General features: G+C 43.4%; 1 long non-coding RNA gene across 1 annotated transcript in view; it reads left to right on the top strand.

Moving 5' to 3' along the window:
- Window positions 1-16,554, top strand: part of LOC144990360 (uncharacterized) — a 36,530-nt gene extending 19,976 nt beyond the window's left edge. Inside the window, exons 3-5 of the long non-coding RNA XR_013654344.1 lie at window positions 15,395-15,423; window positions 15,607-15,954; window positions 16,386-16,554. This is a non-coding gene — a long non-coding RNA (uncharacterized LOC144990360). The remainder of the gene's footprint in view (window positions 1-15,394; window positions 15,424-15,606; window positions 15,955-16,385) is intronic.
- Window positions 16,555-18,175: the final 1,621 nt, after the last annotated feature.

Genomic DNA, 18,175 nt, shown 5'->3' with positions numbered 1-18,175 from the left:
AAACAAAAAAATGATACACTTCCCAGCTTGGCAAGCAGGGGGCGTAAAACAGCTAGGGCACATAATTGTTGATAGTAGAATCATAACTCCCCAGGAACTTCAAGACATGCGGCCGCATCGGAAATAAATACAATTACAACGTACTTGTCTTTATTAACAGATAACAGTAACGACTAACAACTACATATCTAACTTGTGAACTAACTATAGGTGTTGTAGATTGGCTGTGTGTGTGAGCGCGGAGCCTCTTGTGTAGGAATAGTAGGAAGGTGCGCACATATATGTTGGGGGGGTGCGTGTTGATTCTTCTGCAGCGGACCGCTCTGGAGCTGCATGCAAGTTTCACCTGTGGTCTCTGGTACAGACATCTTCTCAGAATATTATATATTGCCCAGTAATAAACAGACTGCAGACACTGTCACCTTTCAAGTAGCCGTAAAGCCTGACACCCATGAAGAACGCGGGGCAGGAGGCTCCGCCTTTGGTTATACAGACACGTAACGTTACGCTGCAAAAAATTGTTCCCAAACAAAACATGTAGTGATTTTCATGGAAATCTAACAGCGCGCGTTCATGTTTGGTGTTGCGGACTGAAGGAGGACAGTAATAACCCCCCCCCCCTCCAACACAAAATCCTCAGGCAGGTGGCCGTGTCGCGCACTTAAGAACGCACGCAGCTTGTAACGGAAATTAATACAATGGAAATTAATAATTAAAAAGCAGTAAATTTGTCGTATTTCCTTGCGAGACGGAAACTTCTGTTGTAGAATAAGGATGTGTGCTCCTGAAAGCGCCCGCCTGTTTGTGTAACTGTAAAGGGAGCCGCGTGTCACGTGCAGCGCAGAGGCAGACAATGAGAGCGCGCACGCGGTGGGAGAAAAGGAGACAACAGTCTGAAAGAAAGAAGGAAAGTCTGAACACAGGACTAGCAGAAAAAGGAAATTATCAGCAAAGATGAATGCGTTTAATGTGTTTATTATAGTTCCAAACACGCACCATTTACAAAGAGGAAAAAAAAAGTGCGTAAAAAAAAGTGCGTAAAAAAAAGTGCGGTGATGCGGTGATGACCTCATCACCGCGGTGATGACCTCATCATCACAGTGATGCGGTTATCGTCACAGCCCTAATTGAATGAATGAAATATTTCACACTAGTTGGTTTAAAGGCATAAGTATGCATGTGTGAACACTATCTGTTTTGTGTACATGTTGACATGTGGACTTTTTTTTTCAGCCAGCAGGTGTGTTGATAACATTTGAGTGTGTGTGGACAGGCCACGCCCTTTTTGTACTACATTTGAACCTTACCGTAATGATAAACATACAGTAAACTTGTTGCTTTATGCTGCTTCATGGTCTTATCCCCCCCCCCTCCCACTATCACCCCCCCCCCCCTCTCTAACACCCCTCTTTCTTCTTCCCTCCTTTCCTTTTCCGTCCGGTCCAACACCAAAGATTTTCAAACATGATTGAAATTAATAAAGTTTGGCCTCAATTACAAAAGGGGTTTATTCAGACATACCTTTGGTTTGTCTGAAGATTAATAACCCATCTTGTTAAAGTAAAATATGTCCAACACAAGAGGCTGTCAGCTCTCATCTGCCTGCCCAGCTGTTGGACAGGTCAAGTTAAGAAAAAAAAAAAAAAGAAAACAACAATTATTGAGTTTTATAGGTGTCTAAACCCCCCCCCCGAAAAGACATTCTGATCTTCCGATCAGGCATTCATTCCGATTACTTTTGCCCATGTAAACGCGGCTAGTGTCAGTTTTTTCACACTTTTTTGTCATGTATATAATTCCACTTGTGTTATTCACAGTTTTGACGCCTTCAGTGTGAATCTTCAATTTTCATAATCAGGAAAATAAAGAAAAATCTTTGAATGAGACGTAGTGTCCAAACTGTGGGTCTGCACTGTATTTTTGTGTTTGCACTATGAAATGTGTAAGAAATAAACAACGTTTTTAAGTTGAACGTAAATACTTCATAATTGGTTATTTTCTCGAGATGAACTGTGATCGTGTTATAATGAGACTCATCTGAGGGATTGTACTACTCTCATTTTTCTTTTTGCTGAGACAACAAAAAACCTAAAACAACATCTAAATTATCGAGCAACGAGAGACAGAATCATGAATATCTTTCACTGAGACACAACTGAGATAGGGATTTAAAGAAAGGATATCAAATTGAGACATACTTGAGCGCAACATAATATGTCTCATTTGTCTCTTAACTAAGATCTGGAGAAGAGCCAGTTGTGAGAGAATTTTGAGATCTCACACAGTGCTCACTGTGAGACTTATTTCTCAGAAAAAATATTTAAGAATGAGAAAACCAATTTAGTCTCAAATGGTTCTCATTTGTGTCTAGGACACGTACATGTGACAGAAACGAGATCTCACCTTCAATTTTGCTTTGCTTTACTAGAATGTGTACTTGTGCAACTCTGCCTTAATATTGCTCACTTTTCCCCCTCCCAGAGTATCAAATTACAAGAAAGTCAAAAGCTATTGGGGTGCTTTTTAAAGTCAATTTTGTTGACAACAAAGAGTTGGTTGGTGATTTTGTGTTTTGTAAAAGTTTTTTAAAATTTTCTTCAAATTCACCTAATGGAGTGCTAAACTGTTCATAATTAAATACATAATTAATGCATACATGATTTTATCTCCATAGCAACCATTTTGTGTTTTGGTCGCATTTTGATGACGAACAGATCGATGTCAGTTTCAGACGAAACGGAAAACGTAAACTTTTTGTTGTCCTTAGCAACAGTGGTTTTATGCTAACCACGCCCACATTCCTTATATGCCCATATCCACTGTTTTTTAATGTATTCAGTTTCAGGCATGAATGCGTACATTCAAATTTCACAGTAGTCCATTGAAAAACAGGAGTTATAACAGTGCGCCACTTTGCCAGCTCGCCACGTGCACGCCGTTCAAAATCTAATTCCATTTTTTCCACAGTAGCTTGCCATTCATGCCCAAAAAGTTTCGAGACGATCGATGAAAATTCCAACGACAAGTTTACGTTTGAATCCGGTGATAAAAGTGTTTTTTATAGAAAATTCAAGATGTTGGCCTTTTCCTAAGGTCAAAGGTCAACAAAACTCCAGAGGTGATTGTAGACTTACGCTAAGGACATGCGAGTCAAATTTCGTGAAAATTGCTCGAAAAAAAAGTTCATTTTTCCATATTGTGTAAAAACGCAAAAATTTCTGAATGGCAGATTTTGGCACAAAATGGCCGCCAAACCATAGGTCGTGTCGCCATCACATAATAATTTCAAAAGTTTGTTTGGATATACCTGACAAAGTTATCTGGGTTTCGTTAGCCGATTCTTAAAAAAATATCTAAATTTTTTTTTTTTTTTTTCAAATCTTAATTTTTTTTAAAGCCGAACTCGGCACTTTTTTGTGATCGTTTTTTGTTTACCACGGCCACATTCCTTTATCAATTTTGTCGTATGTGACATCTTTTTGTTCTGAGTGGGCCAGGGAATCGAATATTTCAGTTTCAGGACATTCCGATAAAATATGTGCGAGCTAGCTAAAATCGCATCATTTGTGAATTCGCCACACGCACGCCTTTCAAGTTCTACAAATTCTAATTCCAACATTTTGTCCACTGTAGCTTGCCATTGATGCCCGAGAAGTTTCGAGTAGATCGGTAAAAATCCCTAGGACGAGTTTTCATTTGTATGTGGCATTACTAAAGGGGCTTTTTTTTAATTCAAGATGGCAGCCTCTTCCCAAGGTCAAAGGTCAACAAAACTTCTTTGGTTATTGTAGAATGATGCTGGCGGCATGTGAGTTCGAAATCGTGAAAATCGCTTAAACAAAAGGTCGTTTTCCAATATAGTGAGTGAGTGAGTTCGCCACAAAATAGCCGCCAAGCCCTAGGTTGTGTGGCCATCCCATAAAGATTTTAAAATTTCTTTGGGATTTCTCCAACACGTGTTTTGGTTTCATAACTGTAGTTCGAAATATTTTTTTTGGCCCCATAAGCGATTTTCGGCCTTTTAATTTTTTTGACGGGAACGTTCCCTGTGATGACATCAACCTCGGGGGGGTGATGTTTTCTTTGCCGAAAATTCCTTTTCAATTTATCCTAGTTGTGTGCCAATTTTGGTGAGTTTTCGGGTATTTTAGGTTTTTTGAGCTGATTTTCCGAGTCGGCACATTTTTTTGCGATGGTTTTTTGCTTACCACGCCCACGTTCCTTTATCGATCTTGTCGTCCGTGACATCGTTTTGTTCAGCGTGGGCCAGGGAATCGCAAATTTCCTCTTCACAACATTCCGATAAAAAATGTGCGAGCTAGCTAAGATGGCAACTGTTGTGAAACCGCCACACGCACGCCGTTCAAAATCTACAACTTCTAATTCCAACATTTTGTCCACATCGCATTGCTATGGATGCCTAAGAAGTTACGATACAATGGCAAAAAATCCCTAGGACGAGTTTTCGTTTGTATGTGGCGCTAAAGGGGCTTTTCCCAAGGTCAAAGGTCAACGACCCTTCTGTGGTGTTTGTAGACTGGAGCTGGCAGCAAGTGTGTGCAATTGCGTGAAAATCGCTCAAACAAAAGTGTTGTTTTCCCATATCATGGGAAACCACAAAAATCGCCAATTCTCAGAGTTCGCCACAAAATGGCCTCCAGGCCGTAAGTCTTGTTGCCGTCCCATAATGATTTCAAAACTTCTTTGGGATATACCCAACATGTTTGTTTGGGTTTTGCAACTGTATTTTGAAGTACATTTTTTTCGGCCCCATACACGATTTTCGGCCCATTCATTTTTTCGACGGGATCGCTGGCCGTGATGTTATCGTCTTCGGGGTGGTGACGTTGACTTTGCGGAAAATTCATTTGCAATTTATCCCAGGTGTGTGCATGTTTTGGTGACTTTTCGAGCATGCGGCGGGGGTCACATTCTTGCTGAAATGCGGCAAAATTGTCGTTCCATCTGCGAAAACAATATGGTCCTTGCAGTCAGTGACTGCTGCTGCGGGCCATAATTAAATTACTGAGATCATTCATCTTTTGACTAGAAATACTTACTGCTTAGAGTGTTGTAAAGAAAAACAAATTTAAGTACTTTGACATTATACTGGATTTGACTCTGAGATTCAGGTATTTGGAGTTGCCTTTGATTCTTTGAAATTCAGCTTAAAGCTTAGTGCATACAGTTTCATCTTCAATGCATTCATTAAATATCTTTCTGTCCATACTACCAAATTCCACCCATTACTCCATCTAACATATTCCTATCTATTCCTGTCATGTCTTCCACATCTCTGACATGCTTCAGTCTCTCTTCAGCATCTTCAGTAGCCTCCCCATCCACTCCTTCTTTATCTATTTTTGCGCCATTAAGTTGCTCCGACAGATACGGAGAGTGAACACTAGCCGCGTTGACATGGGCAAAAGTAATCAGAAAGAATGCCTGATCTGAAGAAAAATGCGTCATGTAAACATGCCGTTCGGAATAGTCTGCCTCGATCAGACTCGGCCGGATTAAAATTTCTTTCCAATCGAGACAGGTGGGTTATCCCGATTGTTTATCCGATCATTGGTCATGGAAACGGTTCATACCGATCGTGTGTTACTACTACAGGTAGGATCTTAAGCCAGAGCCCGAGTCAGAACCCGACCCAACCCGAATTTCGGACAGTCATTACGTTCGGGTCGGGTCGGGCCAGGCTTCTCTCTTGCTGACTTTTTTAATAAATATATTGTAATGGCTGCAAATAAGCTCCTTAGACGGGCGGTTGTTAAACAGCTCTTTATTAATCCTCAATGTCAGAACGGTTACTGCACGAACCGAAAGGCACAGCCAGCTTCTTCTTACTCCGAGGGAGAACGTTCACCGAACGCACACACACACACACACACACAGGTAGACCCGCCCCCTCTATCCCACCAGTCACCAGCCCACCGTTGATTGACATACACTGTGGTCCAGCTACTGGCAGAATGAGGGGTGCCCACAGCTCTGCGCACGCATTTCTTGCGTTTTTTTTCTGCCAAAAATACTATGGGAGAAATTGAAATTTTGGGTTTGCTTCTGGCTCAGGCCTGCAAAGCAAGTTAATTTGTCGGGTTCTGGCCGGGTTCGGCTTTAATGCCAGGGCCAGTGTCGGGTCGGGCTGGATTTTTTTTATGCCCGATCTTACTTCTAGTCACTACTGCTCTGGTTTATGTCACGCATAGACGATGTTTCGCTGAGAGAAAGCTTTGGAGCGCATAGGGGACCGACCAGCTGCTCTGCGGAGGCCCCTTGAAAAGCGCCTCTCCACCCTCGCCCCGCTGGCTCTTCGCCTCTCTGCTATCTTACACCCTCACGAGGGGGATGCCGGGGGAGGAGCGCTTCGTGCCCACCGACGTCCGGACCCTGCACCCTAGCTCTGTGTTCGGGCTCGGGTGCCAGTGGACCTAGTGGACCGTGTCTCTCTCTGAGCAGAGTAGCCGCATTTATTAATGTGTGTTTGAGGGGAGGGAGGCAGATGCTTTGAAACGTGTTTGTTATGTGTGGGAGACTTGGATGGACTGCGATCTGTCCCGCCACTCTGGGTTTAGTGGCTGCCGGCTTTGGGGCGGTGTGCGAACTTTTCAAAGCAGAAATGCCTCTCTTCGTGTTAAGAAACCGGTCAAACAATCACGTGGATTTGTGTTTCCAGTTGTGTCCCGAGAAAATAAAGGCTGATGTTATTCCCACACATTTATGTCCAGCCAAGATGCAGATTACAGCTTTTCCGGCATGGTTCTGGATTTAATCTACAGGTCTTTCTGAAGCTCTCCACGAGTGGTCCTGGGCTGTTGGAGAACCCTTCTGATGATTGTTCTGACTCCTCTGTCTGAGCACCTGGTCGTGGCAGGTTTATGGTAATCCTGTGTTCTTTCCACTTCCAGATGATGGCCCCAATGGTACTCACTGGAACTTTCAGAAGTTTAGAAATGCGCCTGTAACCAATGCCTTCAGTGCGTTTTGCAACAATAAGGTTGCGTAGATCTTTGGACAGCTCTTTGCTTTCAGGCCAGGCAAGGCAAGTTTATTTGTAGAGCACAATTCGTACACAAAGTAATTCAAGGTGCTTCACAAAACAGAAAAATGCATTAAAATCACAATACATCATAGAAATAATCAACGTAAAATTTACTTTAAAAGAAAAGAAAATATTGAAAATTGATTTAAAAATAAAGGAAGGAAAGGAAAGAAAAGTGCAGATAGGACCTTTCAGTCATATACACGGCTAAACAGAAATGTTTTAAGTCTAGATTTGAACATGAACACAGAAGAGGCCTGTGTTACGACTTCAGGGAGGCTGTTCCAGATTTTAGCTGCAGAATATTGAAACGCTGATTCCCCTTGTTTAGTTCTTTCTCTGGGAATCAACAGGAGGCCGGCCCCTGAGGTCCTCAGAGTACGAGATGGTTCATATGGCACTAACATGTCAGAGATGTACTTTGGTGCTCGGCCATGGAGACACTTGTACACAAGCAAAGCTGCTTTGAAGTCTATTCTTTGAGGTACAGGGAGCCAGTGCAGAGACCTGAGCACAGGACTAATGTGATCATACTTCCTGGTTCTGGTCAGGACTCGAGCAGCAGCATTCTGGATGTACTGAAGCTGTTTTACAGCTCGTTTGGAGAGGCCGGTGAGCAGGCCGTTACAGTAGTCTAACCTACTGGAGACAAATGCATGAATAATTATCTCCAGGTCTGGCTTTGACAATATGTTTTTGATTTTGGCAATGTTTTTCAGATGGTAAAATGCCGCTGATGTTACTGACTTGATATGGCTGTTAAAGTTTAGGTCAGAGTCCATGATTACCCCTAGATTTCTGACTTGATTTGAGGGTTTAAGCAACAGAGAATGAAGGTAGCTGCTGACACTTTCTCTTTGTTTCTGTGGGCCAAAAATAATAACTTCGGTCTTGTTTGAGTTTAGCTGGAGTAAGTTATTCTGCATCCACGCACTGATCTGTTGGAGGCAGTGGCTGAGTGAATCCACCGGCCCATATTCACCTGTTGTCAGTGACACATAGATCTGAGTATCATCTGCATAGTTGTGATAAGATATGTTATTACTGCGTATTAACTGCCCTAGTGGCAGCATGTAGAGGTTGAACAGAAGGGGTCCCAGGATCGATCCCTGGGGCACACCACAAGTCTAGGCCATGTAGTCTGAGACACAACTCCCAATTTCAACAAAATATTTCTGTCCTCTAGATAAGACTTGAGCCAACTTAGGGCAGATCCAGAGATGCCAACCCAGTCTTGGAGTCTATGCAAAAGGATCCCATGATCAACAGTATCAAAGGCAGCACTCAGGTCTAGCAGGATTAAGACAGAGACTTTGCCATCGTCGGTGTTCAGGCGGATGTCGTTGGTTACCTTGACAGGGCTCCAGACTGTGACCATTTGGTCGCATTTTGCGACCAAAATTTGAGAGTGTGCGACTGAATTTTACATCCAGTCGCACATGTGCTACCAGTAAATTTGTCACCCCCCTCTGTATTTTTTTATACATTTAACGTGGAAACGGCACGTCAATGATCAATGAAATAATCAATGAGACGCGAGCGCACACGCACGCAGGCAGACACACACACTCGCGCACATACTCATGAAACACGAGCACACTCTCGCGTGATGCCCGTCTGTGAGGCGGCCAATGCGTGTGAGAGGAATAGGGAAAGCCACTGTGAGTGGCTAAAATGCGTGTAGGGGGAGGGGCCTAGAGATAATCGAGCGCGCGTAAACATCTGTGGGAAATGAAACGAAGACAAATATCATCACAACCTGATATGTGCATCTGAGCTATGAGCAAGCGAACCATTGATTCGTTCTTCCAACCTGCGGCTAGTGTACCAGTGCCAGAGTGTACAGCTGGGGTCTCAAACTCACGCCCCGCGGGCTCTATGTGGCCCACACCTTGAAATGAAAGTTTAATTTTAATGCGTCCGTCCAGTTTGTACGAATGAAACCTTTTCATTGTCGTGTGCGGAGCTGACAAACCAACCAATCACAGTGGAGTAAATGACTATTGGGGGCGTGACAATGACCGGGCTTGAAAGCAGGACACCTGACAGCCCCCTCCCCGGACCACATTAAGGAGTTCCTTACTTTCCTTTTTAGAACGTATTTATTCGCTCGTAATTTTCTAAATGCATGCAGTCTGTGCTGAATTTTTCTCTGGGCCGCACAGACCCGGAGGTTACGGTTAAGCGTGCGGCGTCGCATCCCCCCAACCAAACGGGTTATGCACGGCTGTTAGGGCAGCTCACCGATCGCCGAGAGTCGGGTCAGCTGAGGAGAATAAATGTCCCACACCTACTTGCGTGACAGCTAACGAGCCTTTAGCATTAAACATGTGCGAGCAACAACACGGTTTAGTCCGAGACGCACTTAAAACACGTGGTGAAAAAGCAAGGATAGACGTGTTTGAGATGAACCAGCGGCTCGCCTGGATCATTGGGTTCAGTTCAATTTAGTTTTAATATTCCTCTTCCCCTTAGTATGATCTGTGTTATTATATATTTTATATTTATTTGAATGTTTTGTAATGGATGTAGCCTATTTTTAATCAATTGGTATTTTAAATTATTTCAATTTCTCACTTAACTACAAAAACCATCAGGACACATGTCCCATAATGCATTGTTTTGTAGTCATAGGGCAGCTTTCAGTCAGTTCAGTACTAAATTTCCAGCTGCGTTCGGTAGGTTGGGGCCTTGCTGCTCCCGCGCCTTTCTCCTGATATTTTTGTGATGATTGACAGGTGATGTTGGAGCAAAAACAAAAATATATGTCACACACCAGGTGATCTGAACAGCGTTGCGTCGACCTGGGTGATCTCAAACACGCTTATTGTGCGTCTTGGCTGCACTTATTTAGTGTCACCAAGATACATTTCCATCAGTTTTTGAGCCTCTCTCTGATCTCAGGTATCTGTATCGATTGTTCTGATATCCAGTGGACATCGCCCGTTCTGTTACAGTTTACCTTCTTTTGTCAGTTTACCCTGTTGTTGCATCTTCCAAAGTGCAGATTAAAATGTGACACTGAATTTGAAACAGCGTATTGTAATTTCTGCATCTATTATTAGAGTATTTATTAGTAATACAGTGGACATTAGTAGATTTTGTTAGAATGTTGATTTACGGTATGCGCCCCTAAATTTTCTGGTTGTGACCCTAAAATTTTCATTTAGGGACCACTGTGCTCCTGGTGAAAAAAGTTAGTCTGGAGCCCTGAGGTGGTTGTGGTGCTGGTGCTGCTGAGTCCTTAGATGGAGGTAGTTGTGGTGCTGGTGCTGCTGGATCCAAGTCATTGACCGGTGGTGGTAGTTGTTGTTGCCGCCGTTGTGCTGTGGTTCCTGGGACACTGGCTCGGTCCTTCATGACTGCCTTTTCAGGGCCTTGGCCTCTATGCCCCAGAGCGTGGAGGAGGTTCTTCAATAACTCTCGCTCCACCTCTGTTCAGGTGTGGGCCTCTTCCCATGAATAGGTCTTTTCGTTTCCAGAATATATTGAAGTTCTCAATGTAATAGAATCCTCTGGAAGCACACTCTCTGGAGAGCCAATTGTTCAGCTGAAACAGACGGCTGAACTTGAGGGACACCCCATCGACGTTAGGAAGAGGTCCACTGATGAATGCTTCAACCTCTACTTTGTCAATCTCTTCAAATAACTTCATGAAGTCTTTTTTCAGACGTTCAGATTGTTCTTTTTTGATATCGACAGCACCTACATGGATGATTATTCGTTTAACTCCTTGGTACAAGACTTTAGATAAGAGTCCTGTAATCACTGGAACAGTAGAACTTGGGCAACATAAGTTTGCATAAAGTTTCGCAAGGACACAACATCACTCAGGTCTATGTCACTGTTATTCTTCACATTTGTAGTAAGAGTGGGCTTCTTACCACCCGATGTTACTGGAAGGGTCTTGTGAAGTCCATTTTCAGTTTCCAAAGTAAATATCCGTGTTTGTAGTTTTTTTTATTTCTTGTTGGTAGATCCGACAGCGTTCACAGTGGGAGTTTGTTTTTCTTCCTCTTCCGGACATGTCGCTGGCTTGTAGACATAAAAATATTGATTTGTATAGGTGGAAGTCACAAAAAAGGATGACCAGTCTGATATTCCAGGATTTGTGGATGAGGTAAAATAATTAAAAATTATTAATTAAATGATTAAAAAGCAAAGAAAGCAGGAAGCGGCAGGAGCAGGGAAAAAAGCGTCTGCACTCTCTTGTGGTCAAAGTAGAAAAAAAGTAGTAGAAAAGACCTTTTTACCCCTCCTTTTCTTCATGTGTTCAATACTTCTTCCCTGTGCCATTTCACTTTATTACACATAACTTCATTTATGAACATAAATGTAGGGCTGAAAGGATTCCTCGAGTTACTCGAGTCACTTGATTACAAAAATTCCTCGACGCAAAAACTCTGCCTCGAAGCCTCGTTAAATTCCTATGACGCGCACTATACGCGCGGCGCAGGGAATTGATTGTGTCACACGGACCGTTTATTCACAAGAACCTTTTGAATTTAGTTAGGCTGCGATGGCGGAGAATAGATCTATAAATAAACGGCAGAAAGTGTCTAAAGTGTGGGATCATTACACACCTAATAAAGAAGAGAACAAGGTGCAGTGTCTCTACTGCAAAATAGAGCTGGCATACCACAACAGCACATCTTCCATGATTCAGCAACTGAACAGAAGACATCTGCGCGACCCTAGGGTTGGGCGATGTCCCTTAAATTGGCCGTTGACGATGTTTGCTGTCAACCATCGGGATGGACGATGATATCGTCGTGGGGGGGCTATTTTTAATTTCTCGGTCTTATATAATTGCTATTAGTTATTTTACTTTATTACTTTATTTATTTTATTTCCCAACTAATGACTCATCCACGATGATCCAGTATAAACTGAGGGAAGTGACTTTAACAAAAAAAGTAACAAACAAAATAGAAAAGACGTGGTCCGCTCCTGCGCTTGACTAGTCAAGTGGACCGGCGGAGCGCAGATTTACAGCTTTGTGTTTGAGGGGAAGGGGGGGGGGGGGGTGCTTTGTTACATGAGTGGTATGTGTGGGAGATTTAAGACTGCAATCCGTTCCGCAGCTCTAGGGGAACGAGCTAGCGAACTCTGAACCGGGTCTAAAAGTGTGTGTCTGAGCACAGCTCGGATCGTCAGCACACACACAGCGGCGGTGTGAGCTTCAAAGCAGAAATGTCGCTCAGTCCATAGAAACCGTTCAAACAATCACATGGATTTGTGTTTCCAGTCGTGTCCCGACTAAATAAAGACTGATGTTATTTCCACATGTTTACGTGCAGCCAGGATGCAGATTGCAGCACCACCCAAAGCTAATGTTGTTAGCCCGTGTTAGCATACTGCTAATCCTGGCTTCTGAACCTTTCTGGCTTCGTTCTTCAACAGAAAAAGCACTGACTGCATGGATTAAAATTAAAATGATGAGCGAACAGACGCTTCATAATAACTGTAACATTATTAAAAGCACGTTTAGAAGATCGTCTCGTATATTACCGAGCTGACATATGAATGTATATAGCCGCTCGGCGGAACTGATATCCGCCTCCGGTTTTTCAGACCCTACTGCGCATGTGCGAATGATTTATTTATTCCGAAAGTGTGACCCATGTGAACATTTGTTATATTCTGAAAACATTTTTCTGGGCCCATGTACATAGTTGGATTCTAATCCGACCATTGATCCCATCAAGATATTTTGCACATGTAACCGCGGCTTATGGTGTCGACTCGCAGCGTGGCGGGGGCGTGGCATCACGATGGGTGTCTCTCCATCGGAATGTCATTCACCCATCACGATGGACGATGGTATCGTCCATCGGCACAAACATATGTTAAACCTCTTCTGAAAAAGCCCAGTTTGGATCCTAGCAACTTGGCCAACTATAGACCAATATCAAACCTGCCCTTTATTTCTAAAATCCTAGAAAGAGTTGTAGTTAAGCTGCTTTACTGCCACCTACAGGACAACATCCACCTTGAAGACTTTCAGTTGGGGTTTAGATCCCACCACAGTACGGAAACTGCACTAGTTGGAGTCTCTAAAGACTTGTTATTGGCCTCAGAAAAGGGACTACTTTCTATTCTGGTCCTGTTAGACCTTAATGCAGCCTCCAATAAGAACAGTTCGCTCGCAAAATGCAGGACTGCTTGTAATGAATAGCTCCAAGCTCATGTAAGAGAGGCCGACTCAGTTTCTACATTCAAAGTTAGACTGAAAACATTCCTCTTTGGACAGGCTTATTATCAGACTAGTTAGTATTCAGAGATTATTTAACTTAATGTTAATGTGTTTAAATTAAATTTGATAACAATAACTATTTGTTTTAAAAGGCTATTAGAAGGTGATGCTGGGGTAGCTATGGTGCACTGGGGTTTTGTCCTCTCTTCTCATCTACTTCTACCGTTCCTCTCTTCTCTATTTTTGATCATCATTTATCATTTAGTAGGGCTGTGACGATAACCGCATCACCGCACTTCTTTTTACGCACTTTTTTTTTACGTTTTGCATATGGTGCGTGATTGGAACTATTATAAACACATTAAACGCATTCATCTTTGCTGATAATTTCCTTTTTCTGCTAGTCCTGTGTTCAGACTTTCCTTCTTTCTTTCAGACTGTTGTCTCCTTTTCTCCCACCGCTCGCGCTCTCACTGTCTGCCTTTGCACTGCACGTGACACGCGGCTCCCTTTACACACAAACAAGCGCGTGCTTTCAGAAGCACACATCCTTATTTTACAACAGAAGTTTCCGTCTCGCAAGGAAATACGACAAATTTACTGCTTTGTAATTATTAATTTCTATTGTATTCATTTCCATTACAAGCTGCGTGCGTTCCTAAGTGCGTGACATGGCCGCCTGCCGGAGGATTTTGTGTTGGGGAGGGGGTTACTGTCCTCCTTCACTCCGTAGCACCAAACATGAGCGCAAGGTGTTAGATTTCCATGAATATCACTACATGTTTTGTTTGGGAACTATTTTTTTTTGCGTAACGTTACGTGTCGGTATAAACAAAGGCGGAGCCTCCTGCCCCGCGTTCTTCATGGGTGTCAGGCTTCACGGCTACCGGAAAGGTGACGAAGTGTCTGCAGTCTGCTTATTACTGGGCAATACATAATATTTTGAGAAGATGTCTGTACATAATATTTTGAGAAGATGTCTGCACACCTGTGCGCACCTTCCTACTCCTACACAAGACGCTCCGCGCTCACACACACAGTCAATCTACAACACCTATAGTTAGATCACAAGTTAGATATGTAGTTGTTAGTTGTTACTGTTATTTTTTAACAAAGAATAGTACGTTGTAATTGTATTTATTTCGGGGGATTTTGTGATTTTGGTTAACCGCGACACCGCGCCCCCTGGTGGTTCATCACCGCGGTGATCAAAAATTCGACACCGTCACAGCTATATCATTTAGTTCTCCATGCCTCTGTTTGGTACAGTGCGATTCATCTATTGTCCCTCTTTCTCTCTCCCCTCCTGTGGAGTGGGAGTGCTTCCAGATTCCAATTGGCTCTTCCGTGCTCCTGTTCCTGACCGTGTACCTCGCGTTTGCTCCCGCTCCTACACCTGGCTGTGGATCCTGCCTCTGGCACGTCTCTGCTCTGTACCTGATCGTGTACCCTGACTGTGGGACCAGTGTGTGAATGTGTGTGTGCATGGGTGAATGGGACTGTGACTGTAAAGCGCTTTTGGCCTTCGAAAGAGGTTAGAGAGCGCTATATAAGTATACGCCATTTACCATTTACCTCGTCTCTGCTCCTGCTCTGACACCTGGCTGTTGATCCTATCTCCGGCTCGACTCGTGCCCCTGACTATCCTCCCAACCACAGATGGATGAAGCTCGTCTGCTGGACCTTATATGTAGTTGTAGTGTTAGATAAGTTAATTCTTCTCTAAGAGTTCTGGTAAATCGCCTGTCCGTCCTGGGGTAGGATCCCTCCTTCATGTCGGCACGCCTGAGGTTTTTTTGCAGAATCCGTTTTTTTTCCTTACCGCGAAGGGGGCTCTAAGGGCAGAGATGCCAGTATAGTTTAGTTAGTTTGTTTTGTTAGTTCATTTTAGTATTTTCCTATTGAACTTTTTGTATTCATGATCCTTTTGAGTTCATGTTTCACTTCGAAGCACATTAAGACGACTGTTGTTGTGATTTTGGGCTATACAAATAAAATTGAATTGAATTGAAATTGAATCATCACACACAGTGTACTTATATTTCGCAGTCGGCTGTCAAAGATGGATATAATTTTGTTACTAGAAAGTTATGTTCCATAGTTACAATTAACTATCCTAACGGCAGTTTTTTTTTCTTTCCAAAAACTAACAGACAACCCGAAGCAGCATCGTTGAGCAAAGGTGAGATATTGTTTCATTATTACAATTTTTTGCTTTTGTGTGTGTGGAAACTATAGTTTGTTTGTTAGATAGATATGCTTTTATTGTCTTTGTCCATTGTGAAATAAAATGTAAGCTAACAAAGCGCTCACCTTGTAGCTACCTCAACGTTAACCATTTCACATTTGTCTCCCGAATTTCCAGATGCAAAACCAACCCGAGCAGGGGCCGCCGGCCCAGGGGCGGCAGGGGCCGCCGGCCCAGGGGCGGCAGGGGCCGCCGGCCCAGGGGCGGCAGGGGCCGCCGGCCCAGGGGCGGCAGGGGCCGCCGGCCCAGGGGCGGCAGGGGCCGCCGGCCCAGGGGCGGCAGGGGCCGCCGGCCGAGGGGCGGCAGGGGCCGCCGGCCCAGGGGCGGCAGGGGCCGCCGGCCCAGGGGCGGCAGGGGCCGCCGGCCCAGGGGCGGCAGGGGCCGCCGGCCCAGGGGCGGCCACTTGTTTGGCACAGTGCTGTCAACAGAGCTCGTGAAGAACAGCGTAAGGCTTCCATGAATAAAGTGAGTTTGAAGTCTTTGCTCAAAAACATGACATTTCTCTTTAATCAAAGTACTTTTTAAGAATGATGCACATAATCAGTATACTGTTTGACATTTTCATTACTTTTTGAATTTTTCTCACAATCAAAATGCTTTTCGTCAGTGCATCCTTTCCACATACAACACACCGCATTTCTCCACAATATATTTTTTTTCATAGTACAATTTATATTTACAGATCTTTTAAAATTGATTTCAAATGAAAACAGACACCTTGCAATTTAGACTTTTTAGAGTAATCATCATTAAACCGTTTGTTTTTTCATCTATCACACTGACTTATGTAATTGCTTAGTGTAGGCACAAAGTTTAAAATTTAATGTCATTTTCTTATTTAAACAATTTTATACAAGTAGATTGGTTGAAATCAAATGTTTTTATTCTGTTGTCAGGTTATCGTTCGGAGGCTGTTGCCCCTCGCCACCTCGGAGGAGGAGCGGGCCCGCCTCATCATGGTTTATGGGCCCCCATAAAAAAATAAAAGAAATATTTGTATAAGGTCATGTTCTGTGACAAAAGTTGAATTGTATGACTTAAATAAAAAATCTTACCCAAGGTTAATTATCTCTTCTCAATGATTCCCACACAACCGCCATTAAAATGGTTCAAAACATTAGACTCATCCATATCAAGCTTTCTATGGAACAACAAACCTGCAAGAATTAGTCTAAAAACTTTAAAATCTGCAAAAAGCTGTGGAGGATTAGAATTACCTAACTTCCACAAATACTTTCTTGCAAATAGATTACAATATATCTTAAAATGGTTAAAAAATAATCCAGAAACCAACTCATGGTTAGACTTGGAACAGGCGTTATGTGGAAAGATCAACCTGTCACAGCTACCATTTATTAGCCAAACAGTTAAAAAACAGGATTGTTTCAAAAGCATTAATATAAATGCCACTTTAACAGCCTGGTGGGAATTTCTCAAAATATCAAAATCATCAATTCAACCCTGCAAAATGACACCCATCTGGAACAACCCGGACATCCTTATTAACAAAAAAATGATTCACTTCCCAGCTTGGCAAGCAGGGGGCATAAAACAACTAGAGCACGTAATTATTGATAGAAGATTCATAACTCCCCAGGAACTTCAAGACAAACATGGAATAAATAACTTCTTGGAATATCAGCAACTTAAATCAAGTATTACTAAAAAGTATAAAATTAAAGACGACGATTTAAAGCTACCAGATGTAGTTACCACTCTGATTAATTTTTCAATGAATAGAACTCTCTCCAAAATATACAAACTTTTATGTAATTTAGATAACAATATTGCCCTTCCAACAAAAAAATGGGATGCAGATTTGAGCATCAGCACAGATGAAAGCTTCTGGTCAGAACTCTGTCTAAACACCTTTAAACTGACAAAAAGTCCAAATCTGCAGCTAATCCATCTCAAAACTCTTCACAGAATTTACTACACTGGACAGAGGATGTTCAAGATGGGTCTCAGTAACTCAGACATTTGCGAGCACTGTGATAATAATCTACCCGACAGCTACATGCACGCACTGTGGTTCTGCACTCCTGTCCAGGCTCTCTGGCAGCAGGTATGTGCCGATTTATCAGTCTGGCTTAAGGTTTCAATCACTGCCTCACCGTCACTTTGTGTGCTTGGTGACATGAGTGCCATCGATATAGAAGAAGGATTAGCATCTATCATTTTCATAACTCTTTGTATTGCCAAAAAAACTATTTTAATAAATTGGAAAAACAAGAAAAATATAAACATAAGTCAACACAGAAATCTGCTGTTTGATCATATCAGCTTGGAAAAAATGTCAGCCCAAAGCTCAAGTAACTTTGAAAGAATTCAGTCTCTCTGGTCTCCTGTGGTTGACTCCATGACTTAGGGGGTGGAGGGCTTGGTCGTCGCTGCTCCTTGCCCTTCTGCCGTGGTTTGGGGTGGGGGTCGGGGCTTCCGGTGCCTGGCGGGGGCGGTGGGGGGCTCCGTTGGTCGGGGGGTCGGGTCCGGTGCCTGGGTGGGGCGGGCTGGGGCGCTGCGTGGTCCCCTGGGCTTGGGTGTGGGGGTGCGTGGTGGGGGGGTGGGGGGGTGGTCTGGCTTGGCTTGGGGGGGTGGTCCCTTTGCCTGTGCTGGGGGGGGTTGGCGGGGGGCCCTGCTCGGGTGGGAGGGGGCCCAGCGGCGCCGGATGGGCTTCCCATCTACACCT

Source organism: Oryzias latipes (assembly GCF_053564925.1).
Source record: "Oryzias latipes strain Hd-rR chromosome 1 unlocalized genomic scaffold, Olatipes_Hd-rR_3.1 chr1_Y".
Lineage (NCBI taxonomy): Eukaryota > Metazoa > Chordata > Actinopteri > Beloniformes > Adrianichthyidae > Oryzias > Oryzias latipes.
This window is presented reverse-complemented; position numbering and strand designations above follow the sequence as displayed.